Genomic DNA, 19,018 nt, shown 5'->3' with positions numbered 1-19,018 from the left:
CTCATGACAACTGTTTAGAGGCTTGAAGGCTGCCTTCATTCACCACACTGTCTGCTGTAAGTTTATAGTTCTGTGGGTTATTCATCCCTGGGCCTTTCTGAAATGCTTTGAGTCACTTTGCCCTTCTGATCCTCATCCTCCAACTATACTCTTGTTTATGTTTTGTTATCTGAAGGTGGTGCCCAGGACCAAACAAGATATTCTGCATGTGGTCCCTAAGATACACTTTTTATCTTTTGGACCCATTTCCAGAACTTTGCAGTTATTCTTATAAAATATAATTATTTTCCTATGCTGATTTTTAATTCTCTCATCCATCAAAATTACTATCTTTCTTTGATTCATGTTATCTGCAAAATCTGTATTTTTATAAAGTTTGCTTTTCTACTGAACACCTAGTGTGTGTCAACACTGTGCTCTGTCCTAAACATGGGTACTTTGTGAGGTGTTCATAATACCTACTTTCAGGCAGCATACGTTCTAATTACAGAGAAAACTTTCGAATGCCTCAGCAATGAGGATACAGCACTATAGAAGCCATTTGGAACCGCTTCTATGTATCTATCAACTAATTAAGCAGTTGTTTTCTGGATTTTTTTTCTAACCAATTAATAACTCATCTAATATATTGCCATCTGGTTCATTAACCAGTATATTATACAATTTATAAGAATATGATTAGAGAGTCATTTTAGGCATTATCGGGTTACAAGTAATACAAACATATTTAAAGTGGCTTAAGTAAAAATAGGCTTCTAAGGACGTAAAGAATTCTGATATAATTCACTTGTAGGAAATAATGCTGGACCCCACGGAATTGGAAAACCATTAGTCAGCTGATTTCTCCATTTCTCCTATTTGGGTCTACACATACTCTCCAGATCTTCTCAATTTTTCTTACCTCTTGACTGGTTCAGTGAGACTCGTGGCTTCACCTCCCTTTAGTTTTGACTTTCCATGGCACCCTGGCACCATTTCACATGAACATACTGTTCTGGGAACCAATGCCATCTGCCTGCTCTTTCTTCCCTCCCCTGGCCTTCCCTTCCCTGGCCTTCCCTTCCCTGGCCTTCCCTTCCCTAGCCTTCCCTTCCCTTCTGGCTTTTCCTTGCCTTCCCTTGCCATCCCTTGCCTTGCATTCCCTTCCCTTCCCTTCCCTTCCCTTCCCTTCCCTTCCCTTCCCTTCCTTTTCTTTCCCTTCCCTTCTTTCCTTTCCCTCTTCTTTTCCCTTCCCTCCCCTCCCCTTCCCTTTCCCTCCTTCTTTCCTTCCTTCCTTCCTTCCTTCCTTCCTTCCTTCCTTCCTTCCTTCTATCCTTTCTTTCTTTCGTTCTTTCTCTCTTTCTTCTCTTTCTTTCTTGTCTTTCCTTTTTTCCTGTTCGAATTCTGGAAGGAGAGAATCTGGTCACTGACCTGGTGACAGATTGGTTTCCTTGGTCAAGCCTGTCCTATTGACTGAGGGTAAGGAGCAGGGAGAGTGGAATCATTGAGTAAGAAGATCTGCATCTTACAGAGATGATTAAGCTGATGAAACTGGAAGGCGAGGTTGAACTGATATGGCAGGCATGTTGTCTAGCATGCCATTCTGACAAGAACATCATCATAATTTCTCTGAAATCTAGACATACTCTATCAAATCCCCTGATGGACTAATTTAATAACATTTTCAAAGGAAGTGAGATACATTTGGCAGGACTTTTTCTTAGAGAACATGTGTCTTAGATTTTTACCACATTTTTTAAGAGACTACAGACCTTTACTTTAACAATTCATCCTAGACTCTTCCTCAAGATCAACCTCAAAGTCATAGATATGTACTATGCAGAACCAAAAATAAGATTTATATTTGCACATCTCTAGTAACCAGGATTCTTCAGTGATATACAGATAATGGTTAAACAATCTTATTTTCTATTATTTTTAGTAATTGTTTAGGTGTACACAGAGATATGCTGTCCAGATCCCCCTTCAAAGAAAGATATTTTGCTCTAGCTTGTGGCTCTCAGCTCCCACAAGGATTGTTTTAGCTTCAGAAAGCTGACTAGTTCAAGGTCATACCTTCCCAGGTGCCGACCCACATCCAGTGACGATCAAGATGAGCATCTAAAGGCTCTGCCATTTCAGTCCAACACAGCACAACTCTGATGAGCTGTTTTAGCTGTAGAGCTTCCTGAATGTCTAGCCGAGGCTGTCAGGCCTATACTGCAGTTTGACTTCTCCTTGCAGCCAACCCTGATTCCTTCTCCTTCTTTCTACAGATATTGTTGCCCAGGGTACTTTCCAATAAACATACCACAAACTAAGCTTCATTTCAAAGCCTGTTTTGCAAAAATACACAACCTAGGACAATGGAAGAACTTACTATCATATACATTGTTTTTTTGCTGGCATTTAATCATCTACTGCCATTTAACATTTCTTGACTTACCGCCTTGTGGCATGTGTAATTTCCTGTATGTCCATCTCGTCTTCCTAACTTGGGTATAAACTCTTTGAGGGAAACCTTCCGTGTGCATACTGTACTTCATTGTGCCCTCACTGCACTCTCATTCAAATCTCTTCTCTGTGAGACCATCTTTGGCCACCCTATATGAAATTGCATGCCTCCCAACCTCTGACACTCCCTGTACCATTTATTTGATTAATTTTTTCTTCATAGCATGAGTCACCTGCTAATAGATTATATAGTTTGCTCATTTTAAAAATGATTATTTTTAAATAATAAACAGGCCCTAGGCACTTAGTTGATATTTGTTAAATTAAATTGATCTAAATTAGCAAAAGTCCTCCATCATAATGTAGTAACAGTCTCCTGTTTCATTCAGGGTCCAGGCCAGAGACAGACAGCATACGTAATATGGGTGTTTGAGGAGAGGTTTATCAAAGAAAGACTTATAAAGGTGTGGGAAGGGTTTCAGCAAGTCAGGGAGGAATATTGCAATACCCTGGGGCTTGTACCAGCAGGGAGCCTTTACCATCCCCAGACCTGAAGGGACAAGTAGTGGAGCAGCTATGGGGAGCTCAGAAAGAGGGGCTATAAGGAAAGAGCCTTCTAACAGGAGCTGTAACCTACAGCAGAGAGATGCATCCAGTTTACAGTGCTTTGAAGAGATGGAGCTGGGGCAATAAACCCTCACCTCACTCTCCTCTCACACTCTGATCTCCTGCTGAGATCTCTCATTGGCTAAACTCCCATTGCTAGCACACACGGAAGCCCACTGCTACAGTTCTCAGGAACTGGTCTCCCAAGATACAGAGCAGGGTAGAAAAGGGTGGAGAGTGGATCTGGAAAGGATAACAAGAAATATCTAGAACACATCCTAACCCATATAGCTGTTGCCCTTTGGTCATAAGGTTGCCCATGGGACATGGTGAGATCTGATTAAATGGAATAGAAATGAAAACTGCTGTGGTGTGTATATGAGAGAGAAAACCTGGAAGGGTTGTGTAGATGTTGAGCAGCGGTGGGTGCAGAGAGGAAAAAGCCTTCTTTTCTTAAGGAAGGAGAAGGTGAGTTTCTGAGAGTGGGAGCGATAGCTGGAGAGAAACCCATTTAGGAATAAAGTTTAGTTTCAAGTTGGGATGCTGATGGTTTCCATGCATTCTCTGGTAGAAATTCTTAGAAATCAGTGACAGGAGAAGGCATGCTACCCTGAAGCTGCAAAACAATATGACACTATCTGCCCAAATTGGAGAAGAGCAAAGCAGAAGCGGGTATGTCTGCAGAGGAAGAACATTGGTTGCGACATTTGTCTAGCAATTGCTCTCTCCCCCATCTTTGAGGAGATTAGGACTGGTTTTGGGAGTGAGTCTGTATGCTGCATACACCTAGAAGAGGATGAGATACAATTTTGGCTCCCTGACTCCCAGACTGAATGTGGTTTCTGAGAAATTTCCTTTACATTAGTATTCAAGCCACTCTGAGAAGATTCCAAGATTGTGGGAATGACAGGAAGGTTCATCGTCCAGGATTCTGGCTGTTGTTGACGGTTTGAAGCTGCAACTGTGAGTGCCAATCTGGTGCCCTGATTTCCTGCCTGCTGGGAGTACCCTGCCGTGTCATCACCCTCCCGTCACCCAGCCACCTGCCAGTTGGCATTCGGCAGCACGTTGGAGTCAGACTGGTCCACCTTCCTTCTGGGTGAAAGAAGAGGGCTGCAAAAGGCCCTGGGAGCCACCCCTAGTGCCAGACATGCAAACAAAACTGGCAGAGTGGAAACAAGCTGAGAAGGAATGCAAATGTGGGTGTGAGACAGAGTGCAAGGGGCTGGGGAGGGCACTCTTCATTTCTGCTTGGTCGAGGAGCCACTGTTCTTTCTGAACCTGGGGCAGAGTGGCAGGGGCAGTGGTTGAAATGTCACTATCAACCCCAGCAAAGGGTGGATGTTGGACTGGAGTCAGGGAGTGGAAAACGGCACAGTGCCCTTCAGGAGTCTGTAAAGGCAGTGGGGAGCTTATGCTTCAAGTGATGAAGAGAAGAAGATAAGGAACCTAACTGGGTAAGAACAGAGTTTGTTTAAAGCATGGTGGCAATCACCTAGATGGTGGTTGAGGAGGGAGAGAGCTGCAGAAGACAGGATGCCACTGTGACATGGTGAATAGCGGTGAGGCCCTCTAGGTGTGAGAAACCTGGAAAGTAGATGGAAAGTGGTTCCCTAACTATAGGACAAAGTCCAAACCATGTAGCTTGGGTAGGCATAGGCATTTCCATGGCTTCGTTACTCTCTCTCAGTGGATGATTCCCAAGTCAGGCTGATGGAAGCTGATATTTTCCATCCCAGGTCTCAGTCCTGAAGTTTCAGATGTAATTTTTTTTTACTCAACTGGCCTTCAACCTCTGGATGCCTGGCAGGTGCTTCAAATTCAACTCATCCAAAACAGGAATCAACATCCTCATCCTCCAAAGCACCATCATCCTTAGTTTCTCTGAATTGAACTGCATTCGCTCAGGTTGTTCATACCAGATCCCAGACCACCATCATGGTGTCCTTTCTTTCCCTATCTCTATCCAGTCCAGCAGCATGACTAGTTCACTTAAATATTCTGTCTCCTCTTCAATTCAATGATCACATCCTTAGTTTAGATCTTCATCATTTCATATCTGAGTCATGGCATACTTTTCCAAGGATTCTGTTTTCCATGAGTACAATTTCTATGCTGCAGTCAAGGTGATCTTTTATTCCTTTTCCTTTCTAGCATCCAGATGCTTCCCAATAGAGTCAAATGAAGGTCATGATGTTGTGGTTGTAAAGGGAGAAAGTCGTATCACCAAGTATTATTTGACTGACTTAAGTTCAGCCATTCACTCAATGGATATTTATTGAGTTTCTTTTAGGGTAATTGTGAGAATAAAATAAGGTAATCTATGTGATATGCTTAGAAAATTAATGGCAAATTGCAAATGCTTAATAAATGTTACTAGTTGTTAGCAGCAAAGCAGCAATTAATTATTCTGTAAATAACTACTGTAGATGCAGTGAAGGTTGCAGAAATGCATACATATAATCTTATAAGCCCATAAGAATCTTAAAATTCCTAGGCCTTCTAGTCTTGACCCTCACTCCAGCCCATGTTACTGACTGATTCAATTTATTTGAAGATATCCATGGGCCAATCGCTAAGCTGGTCCTATGTTCCAGAGAAACTAGCTTTAGCCTGCTCCTCTCAAAGGATAAATGTGAAGATCAGATGAGATGGTCTCTACTTAAGCGCTTTAGTAATCGTGGGATGCTGTACAACATTGGCTGAGTTGAGGCAGCACTGTCTGGCTATGTGGCCTGAGTAGAGAATGTATCATTGCCAGTAGTGCTCCTATTTTCTTCCAGCCCACCAGCAGCTGATGTACAATCTGCATATGTTTCAAAGGCTGCTCTCTCTTTTGAGCTATTCCATTAACTGCCATTTCCTGGGCAGTAGAACGTAGTCTCTGATTTCTCTTGTAGAACAAAGATGATTGGTGTTCTCTGAGTCCAGTGAATGGTTAAGTCTTCCAGTCTCAAGTCATTTATTTTCTCTCCAGCCCAGACAGTCTCATACCTGGCTGTCCCATAAATGCCTTCAATATCTTTCCCACAGTCTTAAAAATTACGATGTTTTAAAATTATGAAAACCACATGGTATGTAATTTCACTTCCCACTCCTGCAAAAAGGAAAGAAAAGGCTGGTCTGTTACAAAATGAAGATGTTTTATTTAAGTGCCAAAGGCTTTTAAAATCTGATTGTGGAAAGTCAAGCCTATGCTTGATAGTAGAGTCTTTCATGCAGCATCTTGAAGTAGGCCTACTTTGATGTGATCACTGACTTCATGCATAAGAGGAAATCAGCTTTGGCCTGTATTACTTGGAAAATTGAAGAAAAAGCAGGGACTTGAAACTTGGGTTATCAGATAAATTATCTATTCTGTGACATCACTCAGTGTCTCCAGACCTGAATTTCAACTCTAAAATTTGAACAAATTGATCCATTTGGAGTGTTTCTTCCTATCTGATTCAGATATTTGCTCCCAGCCTGAGAAGTTGTATGCCAACTTCCTGCCAGGAACACCTTTCCACAGCTGTGTTATAAATATCTGGGGGAAAAAAAAAACAGGGGAGGATTAAATTCAAGAGTGCAGTACTAGTCCTCCCAGTGCCAAGGCAGTCCTGGGAGGCTCAGATAATAGTATCTCACATTTACAATTTAGATCTCAAGCCCACCAAGCTAGGAGGTGATTCAACTTTTTCTACCTTCTGCAGGGCTGATGGTATTTAAAGAGTTGGATGGATAGTTAGTGATAACATCTATTGGTCATTAAGTTATTGTGTATTAGAAAACATTGTGATTTTTTTTATACCATCATGCATGGGGTATACATAGGTGACTGGTAAATGTGGCTTGTCATTATCTAGCATACTTTTTGTCACTTGAGTGTTATAAATCACAAGATGACAATGATTCTGCTCCAGAGATTCTGTTTTGCAGACAACAAAATTATTTTGCACTTATGAATAAGCAGGTAGGGTATAAGACAATCTATGTGAGTTTTTTGGATACTACCTTGAAAGTGCATTTCCATGAGATGCAAGTGAGGAAGGTCATAAGTGCAAGCATATGAATCTATATCCCCTGGAGATGGGCAGAGTGTAACTATACAGGCTGTGTTAGTCAGGGCTCTCCAGAGAAGCAAAATCAACAGAAGATTGATTGATTGACTGATTGATTGACATGGGAATTGGCTCACGTGATTATGGAGACTGAGAAATGTCACTGTCTGCCATCTGCAAGCTGTAGAATCAGGAAAGTCAGTAGTATAATTGAATTCATGTCTGAAGGCTCAAGAACCAGGAGTTCCAATATCTGAAGGGAGGAAACGATGGATGTCTCAACTCAAGAAGAGAGTGAATTCGCCTTTCCTTTGCCTTTTGGTTCTGTGAGCCCTCAGTAATTGGATAATGTCCACCCGCACTGGTAAGGGTGATTTTATTTACTCAGTCTCCCAGTTCAAATGCCAATCTCTTCCAGAAACACCCTCACAGACACATTCAGAAAAATGTTTTGCCACCCATCTGGGCAGCCCCTAGCCCAGTCAGGCTGACACACAAATTCACCATCTCAGAGGCTCAGGCAGCCTTACCACCAACTGGGAGAGTGAAGCAGGAGAGGGCAGGGGCATAGAGGAGAGCATGTGGACCCTGCTGAAGACGTAGAACAGCACACGGGAAGCAAGGGCAGCAGCCTCTTGACCTTTTCAACTTTTGATTAGGGCTAATCTTGTGTAGCAAGAACTTCAAAACTGATTTGTTTATGAAGCTTGTTTGTGGTGAGATCAGAACTGGAGTCCAGCTCTACTGACGTCTAGGCTTGAGTGATTTCTATCATATACCACTGTCTGGAAGGTCAGCCTCACTGCTTAATAGAGAAAATTAGTAGATCTAATTCCAAAAGGTTCTCAAGAGGCAACGACTCTTTGCAGAACCATATGAAGCAAAACAACTCCTCCAAAACAAACTCATTCACTCACTCATTTACTCAACACATATTTATTGAGCCTCAACTATATATCAGTCACTGTCCTAGGTACTGGGATATAGCTTTGTGCTAAACAGTGCAAGTCCCTGATCTCATGGAGATTACGTTCTGGCAGAAAAAAATGAATAGCAATTATGCAAATGTGTAAATGACCTGACTTCACCTAGAAGACGGCAAAGAAAATTTTTAAAAAGTAAAGCAGGGTAATGTGATAAAGTGGGTGGAAGATTGCAGCTGAATATGGTAGTGGAGGTTGGAGGGCAATTTAGGGGTTACCATTTAATAATTTCCAAATATTACCTTCTCACAAATGCTTGCAAATTATATATATATAATATATATAATTGTATATATAATTATGTATATATTATATATTATGTATATTATATATGTATTATATATATAAAATATATATATAGTAAAAAGAGTAAGCTCAGGGGATGGAAACATCCAAAAAGACAACATAAGATTTATTTCACTTAAGACCAAAGACAGCATAGGGTCTATTATTTTCACTTCATTTAAAAGTAAGCCCACTTTTACATTTATTTTAAAATCAACCGCCTGTTATAGAAGGAAGTAAGCCACATGGTAGTGTAAATGGTCAGATCCATAAAAGATCCACCAGAAGAAGAAAACAAAGATAGGTCGCTGAGTAGAAATGCCATAATCAGCAACGCTGGGAATACAAGACGGAGCAGATCATGAGGTCAGGAGGTGCGGTTAAATCGCTAACGGTGAACCAGGTCAAAATACAAAAAATTAAGCTGGAGCGTAGTGCGCCGCGAAATCGGTGAGGCGGTCAGCGCCCGCCAGCCAGGTAACAGGTGAGACCATCAAAAAAGAAGGAAGAGGAAGGAAGAGGAAGAAGAGGAAGAAGAAGAAGAAGAAAGAAGAAGAAGAAGGAGGAGGAGGAGGAGGAGGAAGAAGAAGAGGAGGAGGAGGAAGAAGAAGAAAAAACTACCATGATAAAAATCCACTCTGAGATTTTAATATTTAGTATATTTCCTATTTTTTCTAGGCATTACAAACATGAGGATTTTACATATATAGTTTTATAGCTTGGCTTTCTGAACTAACAGCATATGATGAACATCTTTTGATATTAGCTAATACATAGTTGCATCATTACTTATCCTTCTTGCATGGTATTCGATTGAAAAAGTATACCAAGGTTTATGAAACGAGTTCTCTATTTGTGAACGCTTGTTTCTAGTTGTCACTCTTGTAAAGAGTGCTTGATGAATATCCTTGTATATATGTCTTTGCATGCTTGTTTAATGATTTCCTTAGAAATAAATTCCTAGGAGTGAAATTACTAGGTCAGAGAGTCTGCAGTTTTAAAGACTTTCAATTATATTGCACAGATTTTAATTTTCCTACCAGCAGTTTATGAGTGCTTCTTTGCCCATATGTTGGCCATTTCAGTTTAAAAAGCAAAACAGTAATACATAAAAAATGGTGAACTATTGTTTCAGTTTGTATTTACCTTACTGTTGGTGTAATGTATACTATTTGAGCTTTTTTTACTGACCTTTTGTGTTTCTTCTTTTTGATCCATGTCTTTTGCTCATTGTAAAAATGGAGGTGTTCATTTTTTCCCTTACTGACTTGCCAGAACTGTTTATGTATCCACTCATTCAAATGCCTACTATGTGTCACGCACTGTTGCAGGATCTAGTGATAGAGGATAAACAAGAAATCTTGGCTTAAAAAAAGTTATTTTCTAATTTATTTAATGGCCAATATTAATTTTTGTCAGTATAACTTTTTTGGAGGTCAAAAGTATCTTTATATTCCTCTATGATTTCATCCTGTAGTGTCATGTTCAGAAAGGCCTTCCCAACCTCAAGATTATAAAACTAGTCACCACATTTCCCTCGGCTATTAATTGAATAATTTATCTTTTCCCCACAGATTTGAAATGCCATCTTTATCATTCACTAAATTCTTAAATATACATAGGTCTGCTTTCGGATTTTCTACTTGATTTCACTGATGTGTCTATGTTGGCATCTATGTCAAATTACTGTACATATTGTGGCTTTATAACACATTTGGATATCTGCTAAGGAAAACCCCAACTCATTATTCTTCTTTTTGAAAACATGTTTGTGTGTTTATTCTCCCAGAATTTTGTCAAGCTCTGAAAAGAAATTCCATTAGATTTTCAGTAAGACTAAGTTACATTTGTAGGTTAATTTGCAGAGAATTTGTAATGATAGTCGTCATTCTTACTACAGGAATGCAATTTGTCAATATACAGGTCTTTTTATATGGCCCTCAGTAAAATTTAATCATTTTTATTAAGATCTTGCATAATTTTTGTCCAACTTATTTCTTGATATTTTATGTCTTTTACTACTAAGAATAGGATCATCTTGCCTTCATGTTTTTTTTAAACTGGTCACAATTGGTAAGTAGGAAAGCTGCTGATTTACCTATTGTTTTATTGCCAGCCTTCTTAATGATATATCTTATTAGAAGTCACAAATCAAAATGCTAGTGATGCAGTCTGGGAATGAACCAATCGGTTCAGACACTGGGTGTGAACAGTGTGTACAAACTTTCTATGACATAGCAGCTGAATACTAACTGGGATGTCAGTTCCAATACTTTTTCAGATAAATCTCCCTTTTTCAATATCTTTCATAGGTAAGCAACCATAACATGTATAATTCCTGGCCGTTTTTCTTTCTCCTTCACAATATTTTGTTTTCAGGTTTAATTGCATGTATTGAAATTGGAGCACAATCTTAAATAGAAGTGGTGATGATTGACTTCCTCATATTGCTCCTGATTGTACTGGAAAAGTTGGTCAGGGAGAGATATTACTGTAAATAATGGTAAGGGAAACTCTTATATTCTATTTTATTAATAGCTTTTTTAAAATTAGAAATTGATAGTGAATTTTATCCCATACTTTACCTCTACTTTCTATCAAGATGGTTATATGAACTGTTTATTTTGTCCAACTGATGTTGTAATATATGTTAATCCATTTTCCAAGTTGGAGCACTATTGCATTCCTGGAATAAACCTACTTGGTTATGGTGCATAACCTTTGTGTTATACATCTGAATTTAGTATACTAAGGTTTCATTTAGTATTTTTTTGTATCTATTAGGCATAAGTGTGGGATTAGTTACTATTGCACAAATTTTGTAACAGTAATTGGTATGTTTCCATCTTTTTATGCTTGCAAAATTTAAATGATGTAGGGATTTTCTGTCTCTTGAAGGTGGTTAGAACTTCCCCAAACAACAGTATGGGCCTTTTGTGTGGCTCATGTTTTAATAATTGATTTTCATTTCTTTAATAATTTTGGTTTATTTGAGTTTTCTAATTCTTCTTGAGCAAGTCTTGTAGTTTATATTTTTCTAGAAAATAATACATTTGAGATTTCAATTTAGTAAAATAGGATAACATATAGTTCCCTGATAAGTTTTAAAGTAATCATATCTGTTGCTGTGTATACTTTCTCATCGTTAATCCTATTCTTTTCTTTCTCTCTTTTTTATCTTTGGACTGGTCAGAGCATTGTTTATCTTACTGGTCTTTTCAAAGAGCCTACACCTTTCCGTATGTGCTACAGAGACATGCACATACTACATACATCATGTGGCACAAGGAACTAGATCCTGCTAGCAACCACTTGAGTGAGCTTGGAGACAGATACCCACCAGAAAAGCCTTCAGATAGGACCGCATGCCCAGCCAACACTTTGATTTGTGAGAGATGTTGAACCATGGGCACCCTGCTAAGCTGCACCTGAATTCTTACCCCACAGAGACGTGACATAATTTGTGTTTTCTGTTTCAAGCAACTAAGTTTTGGGGTAATTGTTATACAGCAATAGACAACTAATTTAGTCGATGATTGAGTCTCTTAGACATTTGTCACCCCTTTCTATTTGGTTTGTGTGGTCAGGTATTAAGGTCCCTGAGTTCTGTTGTTACAGAGAAATCAATCAACTAACACCAACTAAATAAACAAAATGTGCAAAGCAGGGCCTATCCTCTCGGAAGTCCCCTCTCTCTCACTAGAGAGAGAGAGCTGTTTTCCTTTCTCTTTCTCTCTCTCTTGCCTATTAAACCTTTGCTCCTAAAGTAAAAAAAAAAAAAGTACAATGCAGAGGTTAGAGACTCTTAGATTGTGCAACTCTTGACTTGCATAACATCAACCTTTTGTAAGTTGTTCCATAAGGGACGGAATACAGTTTTAGAGATGTGAAAATATTAGTGTGATATATGGAAATGTAAAGTATCTCAGGCAGAGATGAATATTGTGCATAGAGAGGGGAAGGCAGACGGCACTCACATGAGAGGGAAGGCCCTTCTGTTCAGTCCCATGTGGTTTCTGGTACCATGTGTATTCTCATTGCATTATCTCGTGTTATTTCGGTTTATTAGTTTTATTTTTCCCTTTGCTTTATTTCATTCAGGACTAAAAATTGACAAAGTAAGAGCAAGAGGAGAGGAACAGTTCCTAATTTAAGAAGAGGAATTTGTAATAGAAAATAAAAATGTTAAAGAAACACAAAGGCATCCACAGTCTAAATTTCATGAACTTCATTTGGGAAATATTTTTTAAATTAAAGTAATTTATGGATAAAAAGCATGAAAGATGGGCTGGGCATGATGCCTCATGCCTGTAATCCCAGCACTTTGGGAGGCCGAGGCGGGCAGATCATCTGAGGTCAGGAGTTCGAGACCAGCCTGGCCAACATGGTGAAACCCCGTCTCTACTAAAAATACAAAAATTAGCTGGGCATAGTGGCAGGCACCTGTAATCCCAGCTACTCGGGAGGCTGAGACAGGAGAATCACTTGAACCCAGGAGGCAGAGGTTGCAGTGAGCTGAGATCACACCATTGCACTCCAGCCTGGGCAACAAGAGCGAAACTCCATCTAAAAAAAGAAAAAAAAAAGCATGAAAAATGTTTTGCATCTTTGGAACTTATAGGGTTCATAGAGCAGGGTTCAGGAGGAAAAGTTACTTATAGAAATAGAGGACTGACTTACAAGGAAGATGGTGAATCATAGTTTAAAATGCATGCCACTTAGCCTAATGATCATTTAAGCAAAATCTTGAAGTTAGAAACAGGAAAGAAAGTATTGTGAACTCTTGCAGTATGAGGCTACTGGTGGGTCATGTTGGAATTTACATGATTAAAAAATGCATGTTGAGACTGCTGGAATAGACACAAACAGCAAGACAAAAGGTGGGACTATTAAAAAGAAATACAGGAGATGACACAGCACAGAAAGTCTCGTATGAATAAAAAGAGATTGACTTTAGAGAAAACATGCCTCTAAGAATATACATTTTCAAGAGTTAAAAGCAACTCCACTACTGAAGGCTGTGAAAGGTATACTTGACCTTGGGACCAATGTCCTGAAAATTGCAAATAGGAACTGTTGTCCACTAATTTCTCTGAAGAGCTATGGGTAATTTAAAGGTCTTTATGAAGTCTATGTATTTTCAGTGTACACCAAATCCATGCTTTGCAAGACCTTCTTGAACGGGACTGTGATGTAATTTGGGGAGTGTCTGCATAATTATAATCCCTTCCCTCAAGGAGTTCATATTTGGCCATGAAGAACAATGCTCAGCCAGGAGCGGTGGCTCATGTCTGTAAACCCAGCACTTTGGGAGGCCAAGGTGGGTGGATCACTTAAGGCCTGGCCAACATTGTGAAACCCTGTCTCTGCTAAAAATAGAAAAACTAGGCCGGGCGCGGTGGCTCAAGCCTGTAATCCCAGCACTTTGGGAGGCCGAGGCCCGGAGTGGATCCACGAAGATCAGGAATGGGGGCTTAATCCTGTCATGGTGAAACTGTCTCTACAAAGCCAAGGCAAGCAGAGGCGGGGTGGCTGGTCTGGCTCAGGAAATAGAGAAGCCAGGAGAATGGCGTGAACCAGAATGAGGCTTTTCACAGTAGAGCGAATTGCCTCAACCTGGTGACACAGCGAGACTCGTCTCAAAAAAAAAAAGAAAAACTAGCTGGAGTGCTTGAGTGGCGTGCCTGTTGTACCAGCTACCTGGGAGGCTGAGGTGCAAGAATTGCTTAAACCCAGGAGGCAGAGGTTGCCGTGAGCCGAGATTGTGGCACTGCACTCTAACCTGGGTGACAGAGTAAGACACTGTCTCAAAAAAAAAAAAAAAAAGTGAGGACCTCAGGTGAGGAGAGCCAAGTGCCTGGCGCAGAGGGGTCGATCCCTGTGCACCATGCTATAAAGACATCTTTCAGCCTCACAGTCTAAGAATTAGGGGAAAACTCCCACAATTAAAAAATATGTTTAGAAAATAATTTCATTTCTGTGAGATAGGAATTGTTATTCCCATTTTCCAGCTGAGAAAATCGAGGCCCTGAGAGGTGAGTAATTGCCCCAAGGTCACGAAGCTAGTGATCAATGAAGCTGGAATTGAACTTGGTTGTATGAATTCAAAATCCATGTACTTATTCTCTCTGTCCTAGTTATAGTTCTATCTCTGTCTATATCCATTTCTTGTTTGGGAAGATTTAGAGAGTGTTCTCATTTTAGAAGATTTAGATTGTGACAAAAAAGTGAACTACTTTTGGGTTTTATGCATGTGGAGTGGACATACCCAGTCAATCAATTATTTTGGTTGCTTTACTACACATACATTCAAGAGCTCTTTTTAGTTATTGCCGCTTGAAGATGCCACACATTTATTAATTTAAGCCTACTATTAAGCCAGTTAGGTTATATAAGACTGTATTTGTCTGTCCTCACACTTCTAATAAAGACATACCCAAGATTGGGTAATTTATGAAGGAAAGAGGTTTAATTGACTCACAGTTCCACATGACTGGGGAGGCTTCACAATCATGGCAAAGGAGAAGGAGGAGCAAAGTCACATCTCACATGGCAGCAGGCAGGACAGCATGTGCATCCCCTTTATAAAACCATCAGATCTTGTGAGAGTTATTCACTATCAGGAGAACAACACAGGAAAGACTCACCCCCATGGTTCAATTACCTCCCACCGGGTCCCTCCCACAACACATGGGAATTATGGGAGCTACAATTCAAGATGAGATTTGGGTGGGTTCACAGCCAAACCATATCGAGGACTATTTACAAGAACCCTAGAAGATTCAAAGGGCTGTTTACAAGAACACTGGGCACTCTCCAGAACCTTGAAAGCACATCTTGGGAGTGCTTACGTGCCGTAAGTATTGTGTAAAACTTGATATTACACATTAAACATTTGTGGAATGAATACATGAAAATATAAAATACTGAGTGTGTGAATGTTTAGAAACTCAAGTCCTACAGAGAAACTTAGTTTTTCTTCTTGTTTTAACTCTTACATGCAGGTTGGAATAGAGGTAGGTAGGAAGGAAAGAGTGAGGGAAGAAAAACAAAACATTTTGCACCCAGTGCATATTTAATAACATCATTTTACTGAAATACAATGAGGAATTAAAAAGGAAGATTTATTTTATCAAGCCAGCTAACAATTACCAAGGTCTTACTATGTGTTAAGTTTACACACCATACATAGCATGTAAGTCTGCTGGTTCTCGTATCTGGCTGGACATTGGAATTTCCTGGGAAGTTTTTAAATTATTGATGCCTGGAGTCTACTCCCAGAGATTCTTATTTAATTGGTCTGGTGTTTAACATGGGCAAGTGGGTTTTTTTAAAGCTCCCCAGGTGATGTGTAACGAACATTGAGAATTTCTGTGTAACTCCTTTCGTTCAGAGGTCGGCAAATTTTTTCTGTAAAAGGCCAGATGATAAATATATTAGCCTTTGTTGGCCATATGGTCTCTGTCACAAATACTCAATTCTGCTGTTATAGCACTAAAGCAGCCACAGACAATATGTGAGTGAGGATAGCTGTGTTCCAATAAAACTTTATTTATGAACACTGAAATCTGAATTTCATAAAATTTTCACATCACAAAAGAGTATTGTTATTTTGATTTTCTTTTCCCAATCATTTAAAAATATAAAAGCCATTCATAGGTCGAGGGCCACACAAAAACAGCAGCTGGCTAGATTTGGCCAGAGTTTGTAGATAGAAGCCAGCTTTAATTCATGTAACTCCATGATGGCAGATGCAATATTATTCTCTTTTTTATAGTTGAGGGGAGTGAGACAAGATCAAATGTCTCGGCGATTGGTTCGGGATTTGGCCATAATGCTGTTTCTTTTTTAGAAAGCACCAACATTTCTCCAAATATTACCTTTTTGGTTATTTTTGAAGTTAATTATGAGGATAATTGATGGGGGGAAGCTCTCCTTTCAACCCCTATCCTTTTAAATGTAAATTCCCAGTGACTTCAAGTTAGAATAATGTATTGTTTAATTAAAAAAAATTTTTTGAACTCTTGTTCAGCCCTCTGCTTCTCACATTGCTGGGTAGATCTGGCCTTTGATATGTTCGTTGAGGAATTTATTCAATTTAATTGAAGTTACAGTTTTTTCTTGTTCTTCATGTACCTCCGAATCAAGCAAATAGTGGTAAAATATTGTGGTCAATTATGCATATAAATCTTGCAGAGTTAATGAACATATTCTCTAGATTGTGGAATAGACTGGACACTTATCTTACTCTTTAAGATAAAATACCACATCTGTATAATGCGTTGCTAAGCTTTCTTCTTACTATACACTTTGCCTAGAATCCCATTTTCCATTAAATAATAATCATTGTAATTAATAGACTGGTTATTTTATCTCCCTAATCTGGTTACGGTAATTTATCAAAGGCATGCAAATGAATGTTAGAAAACTAGTGCATCCTTCTTTTTAAAAGAAGGTAAAGAATATAAAAAGTAATAATTATCTAGGGAATATAATAAGCTAGGTACCACTTGTAATTCACTGAAAGAAAAAAATAGAATATTTACTGTTGCCTTAAGGGCTTTTGATAGGATTAACTTACCCTTGTTTCAGGGAGTGACTACAGATAGGTTGATGGGTGACCAGTATGTATTCTTCAAATCTTCTCAAGTGCCCTGGGATGGATCAGCGGATCTCTTCCTAGCTCTGCATCCCGCATTCCTCGGTGCTGGTCAGCTGAAAAGTGCAATGCCCTCCAGGGATGCTAAGGACCATTCAGAGCTTGGTTGTTCTTAAGAAGGGTTTTAAAAACACTCTAGACTGGACATCGTGGCTCACGCCCATAATCCCAACACCTTGGAAAGCCAAGGCGAGAGGATTCCCTAAGGCCAGGAGTTCAAGACCAACCTGGGCAACATAGCAAGACCCCCCCATCTCTGCAAAAACAAAAATAAATAATAAATGAAAACACTTTACCTCTCCCTAAAGCCCAAGGGAAGAATTATTATTACGTATGCCACTCCAGTCCTCAGACATGAACTTTATTTAGGCAAGAAAAGGAAGGAGAATAAAAGGGACCAGACAGGTAGGTGACCAGGCTCTTGCATGAGTTCTGCTGCTCATTTTCAACTGGGCCCATCTGTCCGACCCTTACCACCATGGCATTCTCATTCTTTGTACTCACACCTGTTCTGCATAATCTGTGGAACTCTTCTAATACTTGGATATGATATATCATGCTGTATTAAAACAACACTGGTGAGACAGGGTAGGGGGATGGTTTTAAAGTAATGAGCTTTAAAAATGAGCTTTGGGGCCGGGCGCGGTGGCTCAAGCCTGTAATCCCAGCACTTTGGGAGGCCGAGACGGGCGGATCACGAGGTCAGGAAATCGAGACCATCCTGGCTAACACGGTGAAACCCCCTCTCTACTAAAAAAATACAAAAAACTAGCCGGGCGAGGTGGCGGGCGCCTGTAGTCCCAGCTACTCGGGAGGCTGAGGCCGGAGAATGGCGTGAACCCGGGAGGCGGAGCTTGCAGTGAGCTGAGATCCGGCCACTGCACTCCAGCCTGGGCGACAGAGCGAGACTCCGTCTCAAAAAAAAAAAAAAAAAAAAAAAAATGAGCTTTGGAGCCAGCCAGGCCTGGATTCAAGTTCCAATTACACTCCCCCTGGCTGATAACCTTGGGCATGTTACTACAATAGGGGTTAAAAGAGGTTTATAGTGAGAAGTAAATCTGAAAATGCACTGAAAGCTTCAGAATAGTAACTGGACTCAGAATGTGCCCTCAAAAAATGGAATTTATCTCCATCTTGTTCTCCTCCCCTTCTTTCCTTTTTTTTTTTTTTTAAATAATATGCTCTAAAGATTAAAGTGGGACGAGGAACCTCCCATTCTTCTCTGCAGCCACTCACTCCTTTGGAATTTTTATTTGAAAAGAGAGCAAAGAGCAAAAAGAGAAGCCCAGAAGAAAAACAGAATATGACCATGACATTCCTAACACCTTTGGTGGCTTCTCATTTTTCTCAGGATAAAGACAACACTTTTTGCTGCTGCTTTCACGACCCTGTGTGGCCTGGCCCAGCCAACCTTTTCTGTGCTATGTTTTTCGATTGCTACCCAACAAATTACCACAAACTTTGCAGCTTAAAACAACACCCATTTATTAGCTCCACAGTAGGTCAGAAGTGCAGGCATGGCATGGCTGGCTTCTCTCTTTAGGATATCACAAAGCTGAATCAAGAAACTGACCAGCCTGAATTCTCATCTGCAGGCTCTGAGAAAAGAATCCACTTTAATTATAGATTGAATTATGCCCCCACCTCAAATTCATATGTTGAAATCATAACCCCGAAGACCTCAGATGGGATCTTATTTGGAGATAGGGTGTTTATAGAGGCCATCAAGTTAAAATGAGTTCATCAAATGGGCTCCAATCCAACATGACTGGTCCTTACAAAAGGGGCAAATTATGACACAAATTCACAAATGCTTAGAGGGTAGATGACGTGAAGAGACGGACTATGATGAGATGATATAGACTGTCTGCAAGCCAAAGAGAAAGACCTGGAACAGATACTTCCCTCTTTTAGGGGCAAAAAATCCTGCCAACAATTCAATCTTGGACTTCTCGCTTTCAAAACAATGAGACAATACATTTCAGTTGTTTAAGCCACCCAGTCTGTGGTGC

General features: G+C 39.9%; 1 long non-coding RNA gene across 1 annotated transcript in view; it reads left to right on the top strand.

Annotated features, from left to right (window-relative positions):
* The first annotated feature begins 1,335 nt into the window (after nucleotides 1–1,335).
* LOC103879758 overlaps nucleotides 1,336–19,018 on the top strand; it is a 33,889-nt gene continuing 16,206 nt past the window's right edge. Inside the window, exon 1 of the long non-coding RNA XR_004180087.1 lies at nucleotides 1,336–4,496. This is a non-coding gene — a long non-coding RNA (uncharacterized LOC103879758). The remainder of the gene's footprint in view (nucleotides 4,497–19,018) is intronic.

Source organism: Papio anubis, chromosome 19 (assembly GCF_008728515.1).
Source record: "Papio anubis isolate 15944 chromosome 19, Panubis1.0, whole genome shotgun sequence".
NCBI lineage: Eukaryota > Metazoa > Chordata > Mammalia > Primates > Cercopithecidae > Papio > Papio anubis.
Note: the sequence above shows the minus strand (reverse complement) of the source record. Positions and strands in the feature narration are given on the sequence as shown.